Below are 10,135 nucleotides of genomic sequence, written 5' to 3'. Positions count from 1 at the left end.
AATTTTAATTAAAATAAACTCAAAAATTTTACCAAACTTTCCTTGTTTGAACTGTAAAAAACAAATATGCAAGAAAAAAAGTTTGACTTCAGGACTTGAACCTGAATTAAATACGTGCCAAAAAACAAAACGAATAATTCCGCCGACCTTAGCTTCTGCACCACAAATTAACTGCCGCGCGGCCTTCTTAATCGCAAATTTATTCGCTTCACTGTGGGCATGAAATAAGTCGATTCCCTTAGTAGTGTGGCGAAAAATCTTATGAAATCCCTTAGTAGTGTGGTAAACGCAGAAAAAATCTGAATTCCTGTCCTAGCGTGGTAAGTAAATATAGAAATCCTCCACTTGCGTGGTAAATATCTGCAATCCCCCACTAGTGAGGAAGTTGAATTTGAAAATCCCTTAGTACGAATTTACAAATTAGTACTCGAAAAAAGCTGATTTAACATTTGCTCCTTCTCATTGCATTAACATTCTCTGGTTAAAGAGAAACCGAGATAAACAATCACAAAACGAACTCGAACTCTCAAATAATAACAAAAAAAGAAAGTGTGTGGTAGTTCACGGAACCCGCACGATTGAAGTGAAACTTCTTTTATCAACAAATCAATAATTTAACTATTATTTCAATATAATGCATGCAGAAGTCATGGAAAGCATGGAATGGAATTTTATTAAACAGAATTATTTATTTATTTTAATATAAAAAGAAATGAATTTATTGTACTCAATTACATTTGGTTCTCGGCATTGTCATTATCATTATTGGATTCGTTTTCCAAAAATGAAACAAGGGCTTTATGGTAACTGAAATACGTAAAAAATGATCTACATTCTAATCTATCAAGATCACTGTCTGGATTTTCACGCGCTGCTTTTTTTCCTGCACGATATTCTCGGCAAACTTGAGCATTGCTTTTTTTCGTTCTCGTTATTGCAGGCGCATTTGAACATTGTGCTATCGGAGAAACGAAATCTCTATGAGTCGATGTTGATGGCAGTGGATCGTTTGTATGAACTATAGCTTCACACACAACATAATTAGGTCCATGATACTGATGAAATGACCGCCCATCGACTGATCGATTTACGGAGAAATGTTCTTCATCGATATCCTGATGCACAGATGACAAATTATCACTTATCGTACAACCGGAGGATTCACTGTCACGGTGTTCAACAGTAGCTCTTAATTTTTTACGCTCCAAATACTCACGTTGCCGTTCAGCACCTGTTTTCGGTTTCCGTTTTTGATTTGATGCCATATTTAACAGAAATCAATCAACAAAACAAAATATGTTTGTAAGATTTGCTCAAAACTACACACACACTCTATGACGCGTCTCGCGTTACTAATGGCGACCGCATTACATTCACGACGACACGCCACGCCAGTCTTTTAACAGATGGCGCTGGCATAGCGTCACATGTCGATGAAACGCTAGTTTTACTCCTCACAGCGTTTCATCCACGCCACGCTTTTAACAGATGGCGCTGGCGTAGCGTCACATGTCGATGAAACGCTATGGTTTTACTCCTCACAGCGTTTCATCCTTCGAGGCAAAAGAAGTTTCACTTCAAAAACCAAAGAACAATATGCAAAGCTCTACACAAACGACTCTAAAAGAGTATTGGTTAGGCAACCCAGCTTCAACAAATAGGTTCGATCTCTTGGACGAAGATAACGAGCCAAATATCAATGAGAAAGAAAGTAACCCAGTAGAAAAAGATTCAGGCACTCAGCGTGCGCAAAAACCGCCACCAATATAGGTATGTACAAAATGTAGAAAATGTGTGTACCCTAACAAATGCATTGAATTCCCTGCCAAATACTAAATTTGAAATAAAAGTTCTTAGCCGAAACGAAATTAAAATCCAACCGAAAGAAATAACACATTATACAAAAATAATATTAGACTTACTAAAACAAAAAAAAAAAAAACAAAATTTTATACATTTAGACCAAAAGAGCAACAAGGTATTTTTACGACAGATGCATCACTCGACTCCTATTGAAGACATAAAAAACCAACTTTTTGAACTAGGTCATGAAACAACAAATATTCACAACGTACAAATTAAAAACGCTTTAGGAATAAAACAACCTCTGTCACTATTTTCAATTGAACTAAAATTAAACGAAAACAATAAAGACATATACAGTATAAATCATCTATTCCACTGTTAAATTAGATTTGAGCCACCGCGTCAAAAAAAAACTACTGTGTGGTAGATCCAGTCTGCGTTAAATGTGCTGGTAAACATAAGACAAATATGTGTAAAATTAAGAACAAAGCGGAAACAGACCAAATTAAATGTGCTCATTGTGGCGAAAACCAAACAGCTAATTATAGAGGCTGTAAAATCTACAAAAAACTACAAATACAAAGATATCCGACACTACGCAAAAAAGAAATTCACGCTGCACAAGAACAAGGCAATAATAAACATCACCAGGAAAATCTCGGCACTAATACAAATCAAACCCTTATACCAGGCGTTTCTTATGCACAAGCACCATCAACGAAAACATTAACAAAAGAATTTAACAACCCTAATAGTGCCACATCAAGTAACGATGATTTAACTGAACTTAAAACTATGATGAAACAATTGATAACACAAATGGCCACCATGATGAACATTGTAACCATGCTGGTATCGAAGCTAGATGGTCGCACTAAGTAAAATAAAAATAGCAAATTGGAACGCAAACGGACTTACGCGCCACGAACTAGAACTCAAGACTTTTATTATAGACAAAGCAATTGATATTATGCTAATATCCGAGACTCATGTAACTCATACATAAAACTTTTGTAAATATACCGAATTACAACATATTGTACACTACACAAATCACCCAGATAACAAGGCTCACGGAGGAAGTGCAATAATCATCAAAAAAGAATTAAATACCACGAACTTGATGGTTATAGAAAAAATAACATACAAGCAACGAGAGTTTCAATAACTAGCTCAAATAAACCAATAACAATATCCGCCAAAATTCAATAACACAAAAGATCAATACCTGGACGGTTTAAACGGACTAGGAAGTCGATATATCGCTGGAGGTGACGACAATGCAAAAAATTCTATTTGGGGATTAAGGTTAACCACTTCGAAAGGCCGAAAATTACTATACGCTATAAGAGAAAATAATGGACACTTCATAAGCACCGGAGAGGCGATATACTGGCCTACAGATATCAAAAAACAACCAGATTTAATTGATTTATGTATTGTTAAAAATATTCCCCAAGCCCATCTCACCATTAAGTCATGTTTGGAGCTATCATCGGATCATTCACCTCTTCTAATGACAATTCTCTGCACCATCAAACTTTTAGAGGACTATATAATAATAAAACATACTGGAATTATTTTCGACGAAGTGTGGAAGCACAAATGACTATAAATATTTCATTAAAAACGGAAAACGAGATTGACTCAGCAATAGCTTTTTTCAACGATTCCATCATCAAAGCCCTCACCCTTTCGACACCAAATATAAAAATTCAACAAAAAGAGTCTATTCCAATACATATCAAAAAAAAAAAAATTCAACTAAAAAGGAAACTCCGTAAAAAGTGGCAAACTACTAAACATCCCGAAGATAAAACTTAACTCAAAGCAAAACTTAGCAAATCAGCAACTGAATTAAAAACATTATTAAAATAACACCAAGATAAAAAGCTTGAAAATTACATATAGTACATAACTTTGGGGCCACGGCAGTTAACAATTGTTCTCTATGGAAAGCAACTAAAAACTTAATCAAAGCAGTTCCACACAAACCTCCCATCAAAACGTAGCACGGAACTTGGGCAAAGACCAATAAAGAGAAGGTAAACACACCAGCTGAACACTTTAAAACAATATTCTCAAACGAAAAAGACAATCAGCACATTGAACAAAATGTAAATACGAGTAACCCAGAAAAGAGAATGAAAATGACAACCTCAGCAGAAATCAGATATCATTTGAAAAATCTGAACAGTAAAAAAGCACCGGGCTACGGTGTAATAAATGGTAAAATACTAAAAGAACTACTTGATGTAGCAATTACATATGTACAACAAATATTCAACAGCATATTAAGGACACAATGCTTCCCACGCCTCTGGAAAGTTGCACAAATAACGGTAATCCCCAAACTAGGTAAAAGTGCATCAGACACGACATCATATCGCCCTATCAGTCTCTTGCCCATTCTTTCAAAAGTTTTTGAAAAAATACTCTTTGCCAAATTAAACAAAATTCCGATAGATAAAAATATAATACCAAGCCATCAATTTGGACTTAGACGACAGCATTCAACTGTGCAACAAGTCCACAGAGTTGTAAACAAAATATTAAATGATATGGAAAATAAAAGGTTCTGCATAGCTGTCTACCTGGATATTGCAAAAGCTTTTGACAGGGTGTGGCATAAAGGACTACTGCACAAGCTAAGCGAAATATTACCACGGAATCTCGTCACCATTCTCAAAAGTTATCTGGAAAACCGACATTTTTTTATACAGTTCGAAGACGAATGCTCAAGCATGATACATATGACAGCAGGTGTACCCCAAGGTAGTGTCCTAGGGCCTCTATTGTACCTGATATTTACAGCAGATATACCGATCCCAACAACAAAAAAATCCATCATAGCCACATTCGCGGATGACACGGTTTTAATGGCATCGGATAAAATAGAAAAAAACGCGACTGACATTCTTCAACAAACAATAAATGACACTGTATCATGGCTCGATAATTGGGGAATAGAAGCAAACAAAGATAAAACGGTACAAGTAATTTATACAAACAGAAAGTCTAAGAAACACAAATTAATAATAAAAAACAATGAAATAAAAATCCTTCCTAGTGCAAGGTACCTTGGCACAACTATAGATGAAAAACTAAATTAGAAACGACATACATATACGAAACAAACAAAATGATATCAAAAACAAGTTCAGACAACTATACTGGCTGTTGGTTTAAAATTCAAAACTAAGCCTTAACAACAAAGAAGTGATATATAAATCTATAATCTCACCCATTTGGAAATATGGCAATGAAATCTTGGGCACAGCAAAAACAACCAATATCAAAATAATTCAAAGGACGCAATCGAAAATACTTCGAACAATATCAAAAGCAGGCTGGTATATACCAAAAGACGTAATCCACAGCGACCTCAGCATCGACACAATTAGAAAATACAGCATCAAGCATATACAACGACTAACAAATCATCAAAATGAACAAATGCGCAAACTACCACAATCGGAGAAATTGGGAAAACGAAGATTATCAGGCATGTTCTGCAAATCGTTTTCGGGCAATATTTTCGCATTTTCCGTTTTCAAATCGTTTGACATGTCCTGTAAATCGTTCCGTTTTCGTTTTTTTTCGAACATCAGCAAATCGTTTTGTCACCCTGTTCTGGAAATCGAAATCGTTAAAATTTTCCAGTTAAATTTTCGGTAACTTAAACATTAGCGGTTTGTGGCATTCTTATAAACTGCTTATTGAAATAACTTTATCAAAATGTGAGTATTTACTCAAAATAACTGCATATATTTATGTAAATAAAAGTGTTTATTTAAAATATTTAAAACTTATTCAAAACCTTTTAGGGAAAACACAAGAACTTCACGCAAGAGCTAAGTTTAGTCGAGTTTATGGAATCTCATCCAGATTTGGCGAAGAATTTTTCGAAGGGCGACAGAGTTGCGGTTGACGAAAAGTGGAAAGAGCTATCGACGCTGCTGAATGCAGAAGGGCCGCCCCAAAAACGTGTTAATGGATGGAAAAAATTAAGTATTTAGTCAAATATTAAAATAAATATTTTTGAGTTGTCTTTTTTCAAGATATGGTCTGACTGGATAGGGTGCATTCGGGAAAAGGTTGCCCATAACAATCTAGAATCGAGGGCAACAGGAGGTGGACCCTTTAATAAGCATGTAGTGACGAGCAACGAAGAATGTGTTGCAAGAACTTGTGGAATTTTTGCAGCCGTTGAGGGCATAAACCATTCTAGAAGCTTTGGGACAGAAGAAAATAATAGCGCTATCGAATCTGAGGAAGAACGTCCCCAAACAAGTAGGGAAGCGGTGGCTACCCCGAGAGCTGCAAAAAGGCCACGAGTGTCAACGCAGGACAGCCTTCTGACGTGTATGGCAACGCAATCTACTTGTATGGAGAAAATATCCACCACTTTAGATAACATTTGCGAAAACCAACACAAGATTGCAAAATCGCAGGAAGATGAAAGGGAAGAGATTCGAAGAATTTGTCGTGCTGTTGAGAAACAAATTGAATTGCTGGCAGAGCAAAATCTCTTGAAGACTCAAAGTATAGAGCAAAAGCAAAGACATTACCTCAAAATGGAGCAGTTGTAACATGAAACAGTTAAAATTAAAATTAAAATGCTTGAGATAGAGACTAAAAAATAAATATAAAATAATCTTATTGAACTGTTATGTATATATTTACTTTTAATATGAATAAATTTTATGTTTCATAATATGAAATTTCTAGCAATAGAGTCTCTTATATTTCTGCCAACACTATATAAACTACTGTTTTCCTCATTTTCAGCAATTTCTTTATCAATTGGATTGTTTTCTAATACGCTTTCTATTTCAATGTCATCTATTTGATTACTCCTACATATGTTATGTAGTACGCAACAAACATTTATTATCTTCACTACTTTTGCGGCGTATATGGCAGGGTAGTTTTCAAACAAAGAAACCGACTTTTTAATACTCCTATAACACGCTCAACGATGTTACGTGCTTTTGCATGCTGCTGGTTAAATCTGTGTTCTGCTGATCTTAGGTAAGGGTTTCTATATGGAGTCAGTAGAAATGGCTCTATGCCAAAACCATAATCTCCCAGTAGCCAAGACCCTCGGTCACCAGCTTCATACTGCGATAGGTAATAGTGTTTTGCACTGCTCATACTAAATACGAAAGCGTCATGGCTTGCACCAGGCCAGAGGCCAGAGTTGCATCTACTGCTTTTATTATCATATCAAAATCACAAATCTGTAAAATAAAGACAGTAAATTTTAAATTTTAGAAACACAATTTACATTCATTCTTACAATTATTGCGTTTATGCTAAAAACCCTTTTCGGTAAAAAAATAGATGCTCGTTTTCAAAAGGTTTAATCAGAGCCACATGTGTTCCATCAATACACCCTATTACTCCTGGAATACCGAATTTTTCTACAAAATGAAGTTTTGATTTTCTAGAATCCTCTTCAGACATTTTCAGCTTAATCCACTTAGGACACAGAACATTTTCCAAAGCATTGATCATTTCGGATAATATTTTTGAAACTGTGCTTCTACCCATAGCAATATCTGTATCCTTTCCGACGGAACGTTGATAGGAACCTTCTGCGAAAAACCTAAGACTTGCTGCCAGCTTTAGTAAAATATGTATGGACGTTTCTTTGACGAAATGTTCTACTTCATTGAGCACTTCTAAAAAAGCGTACTTGTTTAGGCGATAGTTGGAAACAAATTTAAAGTAGAAAAACTTAATGAATGCAACAAAGTATAACCATTTCTAATCTTACGTAGAATCCGGTGCACTGAGAGGATTCGAATGGCCTCTTAAACGCCGCCTATCTATTCTACTTTGGTAATCTTGCTCCTGTTCGTTTAACACATAAGCTTTTATGGCAGCACATGATCATTTTTTAATTAAATCCGTTTATTTTGAAATTATTTCGTATTTTATGCCAACGAATTCTTTTGTCATTTGGTTTGTTTAGTTGTCAAAGAGAAATCAATTGTTTCGAACTTAAATTCGAATTTAAATGAAATCGGACGAATTACAGAACACCCAAAACGAAATCGCACGAATTGCCATTTCGGATCCGAATTAAAATCGCGCGATTTTCAGAACATACCTGTATATAACAATATAACAAAGCAAAAAAAAGAAAAAAAAAATAATAATTATCACTTAGAAAATAATATAATGAAGCGTAATTTAAAGCAAAATTGAATGTTTATATAGCAAAATAATACAAAAAAATAAGTGCTTGTTGTATGTTGTCTGTTGACTGTAAAAATTACCGTGCTTCAACTGGACCGGAAGGTTTACTAAAACTTTTGATAAAGCTGGAGTAACATGTACTTCGGTTATTGGCTTCTCTTGTACCTATACATATTTTCAAACATGATTTTGGAGTTTTAAGACAAAAACGGACTAGATTAATATTGGCTTTTAATTTCTTAACAACATCTATCCCAAATAGACCTTTAAAATGGGGATGAAAATTAAAAAGAAGAAGGTCTACCCTTCATTTGTTCTTTAAACTCTGTAAGTGATTGAATCATGTTTTTTCCTTTAAATACGTGCTGGTTTAAGACTGGGTGAACAGTTATAGGATTAAAGATAAGCTATCAGGGAAGTTTTGCAAATCGTAAATAAGCATAGATTCTGTTGAATCAGATTAGCCTTGATGTTATCCCAGATGAGTCCAGTGTCGGACAATTTTAAAGTGTCATTAGCTCTAACCACGATTTTATTCCTGATGGCTCCTACTAGAAGAGAGCTGTATGGTGTCAGGTCGATTCCATTAATCGATTGTGATCTTAACGATGAAGTCTTTTCTTGCTGTGGTTGTTCGGAATGTAGACCTTTTTGACATTTCATAAGATCTTCTTTATGTAATAATTCAAATAAATGAACTGAAAACGAATGAAATTTATGTTAACGTGATTTATGTAACGTGCTTCTAAATTATGATCTGGCATTTGCATGTTTGCTTTTACGTTGTTGTCAATATTCGCTTGGAAACTACATAAGTTTTAAAATATTTACTGTCACAAAAATTTTAAGCACACTTTAAATTTGACTATGTCTTTTGCACTAGAGATCACTTTCGCAAATGAGCGTACTCGTACAATAAAAGGCTGTTCAGCGTTGCCGCGAGCTTCGAAAAAAATGTATCAATTTCCAAGAAAAAAATGTCTCAAAATGTATCAAACTCATTAACTGCAAAAATTTTTATTATTTTTCCCTAAAAATAAATAACCCTAGATATTTTAAAAAATCCATATTTAGTTTAATAATACCTATTTATGTATCATTTGTCTATCCAATTTTTGTCTAATTTGTTCTTTGCCTTCGGTGCCAAATGATTTTTAATTATATATATTTCTCGACTTTGTTCTGGCACAGGCCACATTTTTTGTAATACTTGAATCCGAAAAAAATATTTTTTAAAACTCGAGGTAGTGCATCCATTGCTGACATTGGTAGATTGTGGACTGCGCAAAGCATAACTAACGAGTGTTGAGCGTACCTTACCTTTTTCAGCATGTTTGCTTGCTCATCTGGCAGCAGAGATTGCCCGATGGTGCTTTGGTTTTTCTTCCTGCTAACGTTTTTTTGGTGTAAAGCAGATTTTTCATGCCGTTGAATATGTGTTTATATATTGAACATAATTTTCCTGCAGTATACACAAAATGCATTACCATTTTGTTCATCCAGCCAATGAAATAATTCCTTCGAATTTTCCCTGAAACGACGTTCATATGCTTTGGGCGTTGAAGATCTAAACGAGTGGTCAAATATATTTGCAAATTAAATGGATGTATGTGCATGCATGTGTATATTTTACAATTATCTTTCGTTTTCTATGTTTTTTGTTTCTTTCCCTGTGGAATCCGCTTTATTTCACTGTTACTAGTATTTTTTGCAAGCCGTTGTACAAATCTAATAATATATGTTATTTTAATTGAGCATTTTATTACTTTCACTAAAGAAATACTTACTTATCCATTTTATGCGAAATCAACGCGTCATGTCTTTCCAAATAGTAACAGTGAATGACCAAGAACACTTATTCAAATCCATATGTACATACACACACATTGCCCATATGCTCAACAGTTAAGAATGATAGAAACAAGATTGCGCCCGTCAGAGCGTACGTGACGTCACGTTTGCTGAGTTGTGCAGTATTGCCAACCATTTGCTCTTCGCAATAAATTTAGTGCTTTTTTATACCGAAAATGCGAAAATTTTGAAGTTTCGTGTTTGTTTCTTTTTGCGTTTAATTTAAAGCTACCGAAACTGTAAGTTAAAAAAAAACTGTATTATTAAAGAA

General features: G+C 34.6%; 1 long non-coding RNA gene across 1 annotated transcript; it reads right to left on the bottom strand.

The window, feature by feature from the left end:
- Nucleotides 1-9,203: 9,203 nt before the first annotated feature.
- On the bottom strand, nt 9,204-9,898 carry LOC129249799 (uncharacterized). The gene is made up of 3 exons (XR_008582730.1): nt 9,801-9,898; nt 9,647-9,741; nt 9,204-9,580 (listed from the first exon to the last, which is right to left on the bottom strand). It is a non-coding gene; the product is annotated as an uncharacterized LOC129249799 (long non-coding RNA).
- Between the last annotated feature and the right edge of the window lie 237 nt (nt 9,899-10,135).

Source organism: Anastrepha obliqua, chromosome 6 (genome assembly GCF_027943255.1).
Source record: "Anastrepha obliqua isolate idAnaObli1 chromosome 6, idAnaObli1_1.0, whole genome shotgun sequence".
Classification (NCBI taxonomy): domain Eukaryota; kingdom Metazoa; phylum Arthropoda; class Insecta; order Diptera; family Tephritidae; genus Anastrepha; species Anastrepha obliqua.
Note: the sequence above shows the minus strand (reverse complement) of the source record. Positions and strands in the feature narration are given on the sequence as shown.